Source organism: Leucoraja erinacea, unplaced genomic scaffold, assembly GCF_028641065.1.
Source record: "Leucoraja erinacea ecotype New England unplaced genomic scaffold, Leri_hhj_1 Leri_540S, whole genome shotgun sequence".
NCBI lineage: Eukaryota > Metazoa > Chordata > Chondrichthyes > Rajiformes > Rajidae > Leucoraja > Leucoraja erinaceus.
In genome coordinates, this window is record NW_026576444.1 from 86,739 (window position 1) to 100,287 (window position 13,549).

The window sequence follows — 13,549 nt, forward strand, 5'->3', positions numbered from 1 at the left end:
CACAAAATGCAGGAGTGACTCAGCAGGACCAGCAACATCTCTGGAGTGAAGGAATGGATGATGTTTCAGTCTTGAAGAAGGGTCTCGACCCGAAACGTCACCCATTCGACCCGAAATGTCACCCTGTCCCATATAGCCGTCATTTATGTGACAAGCCGGTGGCAGCGAAGATTTCATGCAGCACGAAATCCTGGCGCGCTCCGCGATACCGCACACAACTCCAGACTCCTCCACACCACTCCATGCTCCCATCCCACGCTACCCACATGCTACCAGGTTGCATAAATGGTGCACAAATGACGGCCAAGTGGGACATAAGTTTCCACATGGTAGGCTGCTCTGTTAGATTATAGGAGCTCCACAGTCAATGGCTGGGCTCTGGAGGCTGTTATAATGTTGTCGCCGATCAACTGGACTCTGACAACTTTCATTTGTTTTCCTGACGCACTTTACTTAATTGTACACAAGGAGAGCAGTGCAGACCCACTGCTCGAAACGTCTACTAAAAACTGTCAACTTTTACACAGACATTAAACATTTGGAACTTTGTGCACTCTCTAATTTCTTATTAGCAAGTGCAATTACTAATCTCAAAATATTCTGATGTATTAATAACCAATAGAAACAAATTATAATAACTAATCCCATACATTCTTATAAGTATTAGTAACCAATAGAAATAACATACTTGGGGGGAATAAGACCATCTCTAGAAAAAAGGAATAGGTGACGTTTCGGGTTGAGACCCTTCTTCAGACTGAGAGTCAGGGGAAAGCAAAACAAGAGATATAAAGGGTGATATAGAGAGATATAGAATAAATGAAGAAGGATCTCGAACCGAAACATCATCTATTCCTTTTCTCCTGAGGAGCTGCCTGTTCCGCTTAGTTACTCCAGCATTCTAGAACAAATGAATGAAAGAAATGCAAAAAAGTAGCAAAGATCTAGGAAACGGGCCATTGTTGGCTGTGGGCTCGAGGTTATGGGGAAAAGGCAGGAGAATGGGGTTAGGAGGGAGGTATAGACCAGCCATGATTGAATAGCGGAATAGACTTGATGGGCCGAATGGCCTAATTCTGCTCCTATCACTTCTGACCTTATGATCTTAGAGCAGAGTTTACCAAGGTTGTTGTTCTGTGATGCTTGGTGCAGAGAGGTTCGTTCCCATGGTGATTGTCTGTGCAGCTGCACATTATCTTATCCCTTGTCACGCTGCAGCTTCCACACTTCCCCGCGTTTGCTGTGTAAAGGACAACATCATGTTTTGCTAGAGTTCAATAGCCCGTGGTTTCTGGAACTCTGCAGTCAGTAACTATCTCAGGGGTGGTTTGTTGTAGCATCATGATGGAGGCAGCTGTGCTTTGAGCTATCACTTCATCGTGATGAAAACAAATATTACAACCAGCAGAAATAAAGCCCTCTACTCCCATTGCCCAATGGAGCTGCCCCAGAAGTCTAGCACGGAGTGATGAAGAGTCCCCTGGATGAATGAAGGAGGCTTTCTGTGCAGTTCCTGCCCAATCTTTCTGACCTTGTCAGTCTGTGTTTGGGTATGACATCACTGACGTCTTCAGATGAATCTTGAATGTATGTACAACACTGCCGACCAATAGTGGCACAAGTACTGCCTTCCTTGGCCAACAGGAGGTCCAATGGCAACCAGCTGTGAAGTGCCACAGTGGGGATGGCAGGAGTTCTCAGTGAGTCACGGGTGGCAGAAGAAGCTCTGCCCGCCCACCGCGGGAAGGGAAGCTGCTGAGCCCGGCCCCTGCTCGCCGCTGAAGACCAGGAATCGGAGAGGAGGTGGAAGGAATCGGCTACAGTGCCAGACGCTGAACAAAGGGACGGTAAGGAGACCAGGAGTTTTCCTTCTGCCCTCGAGGTTGACGGCAGGAGGCGACCCTGCGAAAAGAAGGTTGAAGATGGGCCAGCTCTGAGAAGTCGACGGTTCACAGGCCGACCGGATTGAGGCCGGCAACTGCAACGGGCTCTTATGGTCAGCTGCAACCGGGACTCTGAAATGGTGGCAAAACCTGACGACTATTGCATATGGACTCAGCGGCTGTCTCTATGTGTTATAGGCGGGTTGCACGGAAGGTCACTGGGTCGTAGGGCTCGACGCACGTAGCCGCTAAATCCAACTGGAAGACATCCGTCACTTCCGGTATATGTTATTAATGCTAGAAACGCGTACTTTCCTACCTGTTAAAAACCGCCAAAATGTTGAATTTTTGCGCTGAAAAAAATTGTGGGAGTCGGGGTAAGTGTGAGAGACCTGTACCCATCTTCAGAATTCCAAAAGTGAAGTGAAATGAAGGTAAAGAGAAGCAAGAGGTGAAGGGACAACAGCAGCTAAAGTGCTTGGTAAACATTGAAAATATTGGGAATTATCGCATTTGCTCACTGCATTTCATCAAAAAAGGCATTATTTGTGTTTTTTCTTGATTCCTTCGGTATCTAAAAATTCTCAGAAATGATAAATCTGGCCGTAAAGTTTTCTTCAGACGTATTTTCATTTTGTATGTAAAAGCCCACGAGAACCATGGGCGATTTAAAAAAATTACAGCCAGATTTATCACTTCTGAAACTTTTTAGATGCCAAAGGAATCAAGAAAAAACACAAAAAGTGCCTTAGTTGATGAAATGCAGTGAGCAAACGGCCAATGTTCGCCAAGCACTCTGGCTGTTGTTGTCCCTTCAGCTCTCGCTTCTATCTACCGTCATTTCTCCTCACTTTTGGAATTCTGAAGTAGGCTAAATGTCTCACACGCTTATCCCGATTTCCATAATTATTTACAGCGCAAAAATTGACAATTTCAGCGGGTTTTAACGGGCCCACTACGCTGGAAACAATGGTAAGTGTTTACCTGCAGTTCATCGCGTGTACTCCATTTGGAGTAGCGTAGCAACAGTACGGGTCATGGGTCATGACCCGACTGCCGTGAAACCTCCCTATGCACTTATTATACTTGTGCATGGCAATAATCTTCTGATCGGTGTGCAAGAAAAGAATTCCACTCCACCTTGGTACAAGTGATAATAAAGGACACGTTGAGCCTATGAACCATCTCAGCTGTAATGCAATGAATGGCCCGGCTTGCATCCTGTAACACCATCTCATTAACCAACGTTTCCATTGCTAAGACCATGCTGATGTCACCTGGGACAAGCCTCCCAGGCCCCTAGAATGGGACTGCTATTATCCAGAAGTGTTCAACCTGTGTGATAGTCCTTCAGTGGTGACTTTATACACCGAGATGTGGACAGAGTGATTGCAGGTGGTACATATATGGTATCACATAGGCTACGTAACAGCAACCCTCCCAAACAGCTGCTCCATTTGGAAAGGGGCATCCTCAGCAGCCAGGGATACACCATGCAGGCCACAGAGCCGCTAGGTACCATGAATAGGGCTAGTGAACGTCGGCAGCGGTGAAGGTGTTGCGAATACTGTTGCCCAAGTCTAGCCCCAAGCACTGGGTATTATAATAGCAAACCCCTCCCTGACTTTCATGGGGCATTCCCACTACCAGAGCGATACTCGATCCATTATAAGAGAGCAGACAACATGCCACAAAGCAATTGCAAAGACCAGGCTCAGGCCTACGGGGAGTGCAGTTTTCTGTTCCCACGTTGACTGTAGTTACATTATCAAAGTAGAAAGCAGACTGAAATTCACTACGATTAAGGGCTAATGGCCACATTTGCCACTCACCCCCCCCCCCCCCCCCCCCTCCCGTACGTGTGGGTCCTCTAGAGCATATCTAACAACTCAATCGGTTAGATCGCAGAGCATATTTGTAACTAAGACATAAGGCAGCTCCACATTTACAGAAGATAAACATGTAGAATAGGCATTTTGGTAAATTGTCTTTCTTCAGTATACAGGTGCACAACCTTTTATCCGAAAGCCTTGGGACCAGACACTTGTCGGATTTCGGACATTTTCGGATTTCCGAATGGAAGATTTTTAGCGTAGATTAGGTAGGTAGCGCGGGCGGCTTGAAAAGTCTGGAGCGACTGCCTCCTCCCCGGAGACCAGAAGAATCATTGCATAAATGTTAGTCAGTTAGTTTGGAGGGATTTTATGTGGTGGTGGTGGAGTAGGGGTGAAGGGGGAAACTTTAATTCTTAGTCCCCTACCTGGTCGGCGACTCCCAACCTCACGGAGCTGGGGGCTCCGTCCGGCCGCGGGAGCTCCGACCCCGGCAACTCTACCCCTGGCTGCGCGGCTCCAAATCCAGCGACGCTCCGCGAATGTTGGGTCGGCGGCCACAGCGCTCCGGAGCTTGCCGCACGGCGACCCGGTAAGGCATTGCCCGCTCCCTGCTGGTGTCCCAGCGCTGCGACGCCGCCGACTCCCAACATTCGTGGAGCTGGGGCGTCCGGCCGCGGGCCGTGCTGGATTTGGAGCGCCTCGCAGCCAGGGGTAGAGTTGCCGGGGTCAGAGCTCCAACCGGCGCCGCCCGCAGCCCCACCGGCCACAGCGCTGCGGAGTTTACTGCACGGCGACCCGGTAAGGCATTGACCGCTCCCCGCCTCTCCGACCAGGTAGGGGACTAAGAATTAAAGTTTACCCCTTCACCCCCCCTTCACATAAAAGCCCTCCAAACTAACTGACTAACATTTAAGCAATAATTTACAGATGTTTTAGTGTCCCCCCGGTCTCCGGGGAGGAGGCAGCCGCTACAGTAGTACAGACCTGGGTTGACCGTGGGTCGTTTCGGGGTCAGTTTTGGCGCAAAACGCGAGCTTTGGTGCGCAGATGACATCTGGAAAAAATGGCCGGTTTTCGGAGTTTTTCGGTTTCCGGAACACCGGATAAAAGGTTGTGCACCTGTATTGCAGTACTGAACATTCAGTATAAAAGTTGGGAAATTATGTTGCAGTTGTACAAGATGTGAGGCCGCATTTAGAGTAATGTGTTCAGTTCTGGGCACCATATTATAGGAAAGATGTGAAGCTGCAGAGACGGAAACCGCTGTCAAGCGCTGAATGCAGCTCAACTCTGCCGGTCTCGCCGGGTTAACTACAGCCCTGTCTGGACTGACGGGACACCAGCGCTACTTCTCCATGCTGGCCATATTTCCCGCAAGTCCAGGAAGGGTTGTAAGCTCACCTGGCGGGACAGGCAAAGTTAGTTGGATTTAGCGCTGTTTCTCTGCGCTGGCCCGTCTGACTGCCGACCAAAGATCCTATAGCGGAGGATCTTTGCTGTCGACCTCTCTGGCCACCCGCGGGGGGGGGGGGTACTCGGGTAAGGACAGGACAGCGCTGGAGATCCGGCCGGGATCATCCTGGCTGCGGATGAGGCGCAGGTCTGTGCCATGTCCCCTCCTCCAATCACCGCACTCTATCCTCAGTCCCACCCCCCCCCAACTCCCTCCTCCAATCATCGAGCTGAATCATCATGTCCCGCCCCCATTGCCTGCTGACCGACGTCTCTCTCGTCCAATCGGCGCCCTCGATCATCAGTCCCACCCCCACTGTCCCGCGAAAAGCGGAGATTTCACCGGATTTTTAAATCCGGATTACAAAAACTTGGGGGGGGGGGATGTCCGCCACCTCTCAAAACATGGAGGGGATGTGTTCCCTCTGTCCTCCCCAGGTTTTTCGCCCCTGTGGAGCTGGATAGGGTACAGAGAAGATTTATGAGGATGTTGCCAGGACTTGAGGGCCTGAGCTATAGGGAGAGGTTGAGCAGGCTGGGACTGACGCTGCTATTCTGCACACGCTGGGGACAATTTTACATTTGTACCAGGCCAATTAACCTACAAACCTGTACATCTTTTGAGTGTGGGAGGAAACCAGAGCACCCGGAGAAAACCCACGCAAGTCACGGGAAGAATGAACAAACTCTGTACAGACATCACCGATAGTCAGGATTGACCCGGGTCTCCGGCGCTGTGAGGCAGCAACTCTACTGCTGCGCCACCGTGCCATGTTGGAAATATACTGAGAAATATTTTGGGTGGGAAGGAGAGGATTTGAAAAAAAAGGTTTGTATCAAATACTGCATTGAGATCGTATTCTATAAGGGCTGGAGTGACTCAGCAGCTCAGGCTGCATCTCTGGAGAAATGGTATCATTTTGGGTTGGGACCTTTTTTCAGACTGATTGTAGGTGATTGTGGATGGTGTCAACAGGAGAGATAATTTTTGCAGATTTCCCCCAAGGCATATATTAGGATTAATTCTTATCGTTCAGAGTACAAGCGAAATGGTAGAAATCTGCTGTTTTCTTTCCCGACACAACATCTACTTTTCTTGGATGGTGCACTGTTACTCCAGTCTATCTTCGGTGTAAACCAGTATCTGCAGTGCCTTCCTGCACCACTAATTTTTCTTGGATGAAGATGGATAGACACAAAATGCTGGAGTAACTCAGTGGAACGGGCAGCATCTCTGGAGGGAAGGAGATGTTTCGGGTCGAGACCTTTCTTCAGACGCTGACAACATTCCTTCAACATTTGAAACGTCACCCACTCCTCTCCAGAGATGCTGCCTGTCCCACGGAGTTACTCCAGCTTTGTTGTGTCTATCTACTAGAGTGCGGACATCTTTCTTGGATATCTCGCTGCCTCGGAAGGGGTCCTCAAGGTAAAATGTTTCCCTTTTATGAAGATGCTGGTATATTGGGAATTAGAGGAGGGCACCAGGAAATGGGGAATTACTGAACAGTTCAGTTCAGTTTAGTTTGTTGTCGTGTGTACCGAGGAACACACTTTTGTTGCATGCTAGCCATTCAGCAGAGACAATACATGATTACAATTGACCCATTTACAGTTTACATAAAAATATATCTGTATCTACAACAGAATCTATCCATTGATTAGTCAGGGATTAAGGGGAGAAGGCTGGAGAATGGGGTTACGAGGGAGTCCTCAAGATAAAATGTTAAGTTTCCCTTTTATGAAGATGTTGGTAGATTGAAAATTAGGGGAGGATACTAGTAAATGGGGAATTACCAACCTCTGGCTATAGAAAATGTCCTTATCTCCATTCTATTTGCCTGTTGAGGCCGTAATTGGGAATGTTTAAAGTGGAGATTGATAGGTTCTTGGTTAATAAGGGTGTCAAATGTTATGGGGAGAAGCCAGGAGAATGGGGTTGAGAGGGAAAAGTAGATCAGCCATGATCAAATGGCAGAGCAGGCTCAATGGGCCAAATGGCCTTATTCTGCTCCTGTGCCTTATGATCTAACAATTGCTCCTTTCTGCTTTAGCATTCAATCCTGCCCTGCTTCTTTTCCGTACGATGCAAGGGTGCAAGCTGAGGAAGGATGGTAGGCGACAAGTTGGAATTACCATGCTTGCAATTACAACCGTATCATACTCAAGCTGTATTTTATATACATGCTGCAACTCATACAGATCATGATTCCAAATATTAACACCTGCCTCAGTTTGCTAAGAAAAGGCTCGTTGATAATTCCCACATATTTCATTCATGGCTAAACCATTTCCATCCATTAAGTTGACTGATAATCTTAGTGTTGGCAAACTTTTGTCTTCCCTCAGTCTCTTGCAAAAGTCACTTAGTCATTAGCCAGAGAAATGTGAAACAGACTCTGCGCTCCATAATCAGTGGAATCCGAGGGTTAATTCCAAAAGGATTTCAGTGCACAGAATTCCAATGAGGTCTACTAAAAACAGTTTATTTCAAATTCATTCTTCAGGAAGCAAAAAAGCCAACAAAAAAAACTACGTTCAAAGGAGCTAATCCATTCACCAGATTTGTGAAGAAAATATTAGGCTGTGCCCAGTTGACAGATCGCCGGGAGCAGTTATAATCCTTCAGTACAGTGGCCGTCATTGCTTGTTATGAGCAAACTTCTTCATTGTACGCCGTTCACATGGGAAACATTATGATATGCTGTAGCATGTTTTTTTTAACAATTCAAGAAAGCAGCAAAACAGGGAATAGATATCTTGTCAAATTTGAAAACAAAATCAGATGAATATTTCAGGTAGAATACATTTGTTTCAAACAATAGATCAAGTACAAACAGAAAAATGCTCATAAGGTCATGCCACATCCGTGGGATGAGCTGTTAAATATTTCTAACACATGCTGTCCATATTTTAGATATGCAGCATCAGGAAACTATTATTATTTTCAGTTGAAACTTTAAAAAAACAATTCAAAAAGTGAACATTTTGATTTTTATTTGAAAAATAACCTTTTAATATTTACTTATTTACTGGAATAAACTTTTTCTAATTACTAAACCAAACTCTTTTTTGATATTTATTTCAAAAATAACCTTCTACCCCTCTCTCTAATTCCTAAAAATTAAACAATAACCTTTTCCAATTTCTAAAATGAATAATTTCTCGAATTTCTAAAACAAACTTTCTTCTCTCTAATTACTGATATTGGACGAGCAGCCTGATCTCGCTCTCCCTCTCTCTCTCTCTCTCTCCCCCCTCTCTCTCCCCCCCCCCCTCTCTCTCTCTCTCTCTCTCTCTCTCTCTCTCTCTCTCTCTCTCTCTCTCTCTCTCTCTCTCTCTCTCTCTCGCTCTCTCTCTCTCTCTCTCTCTCTCTCTCTCTCTCTCTCCCTCCTCTCTCTCTACTCCTCTCTCTCTCTCTCTCTCTCTCTCTCTCTCTCTCTCTCTCTCTCTCTCTCTCTCTCTCTCTCTCTCTCTCTACTGTCAATCAATTTCATTTCTATCAATTTCAATTAAAAAACTTTCTTGGCATGATAAAATACACTGTTATATTGCTAAAGTTTAAACATGACATACATATTTAAAATGCATAAGTATAAATACAAGTATACAGCCCCTGTACATAAACTCGCAATAGACCTATAGCCCTTTATTGATTGCTACACGTTCTTGCAGCTGTAAGCAGTACAACAGAATAGCAAGTTTAGCAATTCAAAATCAATCTCTTAGTGTCAGTTAATGTCAATTAGTGTATGTGTACATATGTGCATGTTGGTCATTCACCGTCTCTCAGGTTATGGCATGCTGTTACGTATTGTATAACTGAATTGGGGTAGTTATTCTCAGTACCAGCTGACAGAGGGAACTCTTTTCTGGGCTCCTCTCTTGTGATTTAAGGGCTTTAAACTGGAGGGTGTCTGGGGAGCTAGATTTAAGGTGATTCCAAACATTTTGTGCTCTTTTCTTGATCATTATTATCAGTGGGTATCTGCCTAATTCCGCCCTACATGTGTTTGTTGGTGTTTTCCTTTGGATATGGAGGATGTTGCGACACCATTCAGCATGCAGGGCCTCCGTTGTATGTTTATCCCATTTACTATAACTATGGTGACTGAGCGGACCCCATACTTCACTACCATAAAGCGCAATAGGCTGGATTACACTGTCAAATATTTTAAGCCAGATTTTAATTGGAATTTGGATTTTGTAGAATCTTCTTCTTATTGCGTACAGAGCTCATCGAGCTTTCTCTTTTATTGCATTCACTGTCATATTGAAGCTCTCTGATGCTGCAACAGTTAGACCAAGGTAAGTATAGCTCATAGTGTTTAAGAAGGAACTGCAGATGCTGCAAAATCGAAGGTACACAAAAATGCTGGAGAAACTCAGCGGGTGTGGCAGCATCTATGGAGCGAAGGAAATAGGAAACGTTTTGGGCCGAAACCCATCTTCAGTCTGATAGGGAGTGGGAGGAGGCGGGGAGAAGAAAGGAAAAAGGAGGAGGAGGAGACCGAGGACTGAGGTAGGAAGGGGAGGAGAGAGCAAGTGTTAAGAGAGTTGTGAGAAATCAATGTTCATGCCACTAGGGTGCAGACTCCCCAAGCGGAATATGAGGTGCTGCTCCTCCAATTTCCGGTGTTGCTCACTCTGGCCATGGAGGAGACCCAGGACAGAAAGGTCGGATACGGAATGGGAGCGGGAGTTGAAGTGCTGAACCTCCGGGAGATCAGGTTGGTTAGTGCGGACCGAGCAGAGGTGTTCAGCGAAACGATCGCCAAGGCCTACGCTTAGTCTCACCGATATAGATCAGCTGACATCTAGAGCAGCAGATGCAATAGATGAGGTTGAATGAGGTGATCCTCTGTCACACCTGGAACGACTGCTTGGGTTCTTGAAATGAGTCGAGGGAGGAGGTAAAGCGACAAGTGTAGCATCTCTTGCGGTTGCAACGGAAAGTGCCCGGGGAAGGTGTGTAGCGGGAGGGAAGGGAAGAATTGAACAGGGAGTTACGGAGGGAGCGGTCTTTACGGAAGGCAAACGGGGGGGGGAGGGGGGATGGGAAGATGTTGCGAGTGGTGGGGACACGTTGGAGGTGGCTGTAAAATGACTTACTGCACACACAAGTCTTTTACTGTAACTGTTTATTAAAGTAACTCTTTTGCACTATGCTGTAGCTGTCCGTGGTCATCACTGGAGCTAGAGAGCGAGCTAGAGGTGGGGACACTACAATTATACTGGGGACAATGGGGAGTGGTTAGTAATACGGGAGGTCACTATGGTTAAAGGAACATGCACTGATCTACATCCTTCCTCTTAGAAACAAAAGCATGGTAGGTACTATACAGAGTGACCACGGCTCATACGCTACGAACACCAACCGCACCGGCAACAGTACAACACTATGCGAGCTCCCCGTAGCGGACAGGCGGCTTGACCAGCCGGCCAGAGCGGGTGCGTAAGCCGCCCTCCTCCTCATCGTCGGGAACAGAAGGGACAGCAGCCGGGGGATCGGCAGGAGAGGCGGGCAAAGGAGAACGCGGGGCTCCGGGTGGAGAGAGAGGCTTGCCGGCTTGACAGGCGAGGCAGGGGAGCGGGCGGACAGTTGTGAGGGTAGGGTGCGCGGCATGCGAGGTGTTGTCGGGGCGTGAGGGGTAACGGGAGTTCGAGAAGAAATGGGGGGGTGAGAAGGATCCGCGGGAGGCGGAGCGGGCTCATGCACAAGGAGCAGGTGCTGGCGGGAGCGACGGTAGATAGCCCCCTCGTAGTCGACGAAGTAGGAGCGCGGAGAACCGGCGTCGCCGACTACGACGGCCAGGCGGTAGTGGCCAGAGGGGGACTGCATTCGGACAACCTGCCCCGGGAACAGACGTGGAAGGGGCCGGGCGGATTTGTCGAAGGAGCGCTTCTGGGTCACCTGTTTTTTGACAATGCGCTCAGTGACAGTGGCAGGATTTTGTACAGAGGGCTTGAGGGACTGCTGGGAGACCGGCAGGGGAGGTCTGGTGGTGCGTGACATAAGGCGCTGGGCAGGGGAACCGAGCGCGGGGTCGCGGGAAATGTTGCGGAGGTTGAGCAGGGCAAGGTGGAAATCAGCACGGAACAGGCGGCAGTGTTCCAGCAGCTCCTTGGCGCTACGTACGGCCCGCTCAGCAAGTCCGTTGCTCTGAGGATACTCGGGGCTGCTGGTAATGTGGTGAAAGTTCCAACGGGCAGCAAAGGTTTTGAACTCGTCGCTGGAGAATTGGCTGCCGTTGTCGGACCGGAGGGTCACCGGGGAGCCGAAGGTGGAGAAGTGGCGGCGAAGCTTCCCGATGACAGCGGCAGAGGTGATGGAGGTCAGCTGGTCGACCTCGAACCAGCTGGAATAGGAGTCCACCAGGACCAGGAAGTGCTTTCCGCGCCACTCAAAGAGGTCGGTGGCAACGGCCATCCATGGGAGCTCTGGAGCCGGCGGCTGCAGGAGAGGCTGGCGCTGCTGATGGGGGTGCAGGGTGTTGCAGGCAGCGCAGGCGGAGACCCTGTCACGGATGTCCTGAGCCATACCTGGCCAGTAGAATTGGCTCTGGGCATGGGATAGAGTAGCTTCCACCCCAGGGTGGCCGCTGTGAGCAGTCTGGAAGTAATGATCCCGCAGTGCGGCAGGCACCACGACTTTGTGACCCTTTACCACCACGCCGGCGTGAAGCACCAGTTCATCGCGAACGAGGAAATAAGGTACAGCGCCAGCAGGCAGTTCGGAGCGACGGTCAGGCCAACCACGGCGGATAACGTCCGCAAGTTGTTGCAGGGCAGGATCATCAGCAGTGTGTTGCACCAGGGACTGCATCTGCTGTGAAGGAACAATGTTGACGTTTAGTACCAGAAGGTCGGAGGATTCGTACGGGTGGCGGACAACGGAAGGCAGCGGAGCACGAGAAAGGGTGTCAGCTAGAGTTGCCGAGGATGTAGTCTTTAAACTTGGAGCAAGCGAAGACCACGGCAAGCAGTTCTTTTTCAATCTGGGCGTAGCGCTGCTCGGCAGGGGTCATGGTGCGAGAAGCGTAGGAGACGGGCAGCTGAAGGCCGTCGTAGAGCTGCAGACAAGCGGCACCGAGACCAAACTTGGAGGCATCGCAAGTGAGGATAATGGGTCGGTGCAGGTCGAAAAATTTCAAAGTCGGGGTAGCGGCAAGCTTCAACTTCAGAGTCACGAAATCCGACTGATGGTGCGGGAGCCAGACCCACGCGGAGTCCTTTTTGATTAGTTCCCACAGGGGGGCACTCAGTTCACTGAGGTCGGGTATGAACTTACCCAGGTAATTGACCATGCCCAGGAAGCGCTGCAGGCCAGGGACGTCGGTAGGAGCGGGCATATCTGTGACCGCTGACGTTTTCTGGGGGTCGAGCTTGAGACCCCCTGCCGTGAAGACATGGCCAACGTAAGTGAATTCTGGGACCCGGAATCGACATTTCTTTGGGTTAAGCTTGAGGTTTATCACCCGCGCCCTGTCCAGGACTTTGCGGAGGTTCAGGTCGTGCTCAGCAACATCCCTCCCGTACACCAGAATGTCATCCACGATGATGGCGCACGGTAAACCGGCAAACAGCTGCTCCATGGTGCGCTGGAAAACCTCGCTGGCAGAGTTGATCCCAAACGGCATGCGGAGGAAACGGAACCGGCCGAAGGGAGTGCTGAAGGTAGTGAGGAATGAGGAGCGTTCGTCCAGAGGGATCTGCCAGAAGGAGCTCTCGGCATCTAGGACTGAAAAGACAGTTGCAGGGCCGACCTGTGCAGCAACGTCCTCTACCGTCCGCATGGGGTAGTGGGGGCGCTTGATGGCAAGGTTGAGGTCCTTGGGGTTGATGCAGATCCGGATCTCGCTTTTGTCCTTCTTGGCGGCGACGACCATGGTGGAGACCCACCTGGTGGGAGCGCTCACCTCCTTGAGGATGCCCATGGTCACCATATCGCGCAGAGTAGACTCCACGCGGCCCTTCATGGCAAAGGACACGCGGTGTGCCAGCCGAATCACCGGGTCGACGCTCGGGTCGACAACAATCTTATAGTCGCAGGGCAGCTTGCCCAGAACGTCATCAAAGCGGTCGGGGTACTCGGTCAGTGGGTCCATGGGGGCCTGCACCAGGTGACTGCTGTGGTGGAATGAGACTAGCCCCAGGTCCTGACACGCACGGGCGCCCAGCAGGGTGACGTTGTCAGAGTCCAGAAGGTGGAAAGTGAGGGGCCGAGAGGTCTCTAGAACTGTGCAGATAAGAGTTGCCTTTCCCACGGGAACCAGGACTCCCCCCCCATAGGCATGGAGGCAGGTGTCGCCAGGAAGAACTTTCTCACCAGATCTGATCTGCTTGAAAAGGCTTATTGACATAACATTGGCGAAAGCG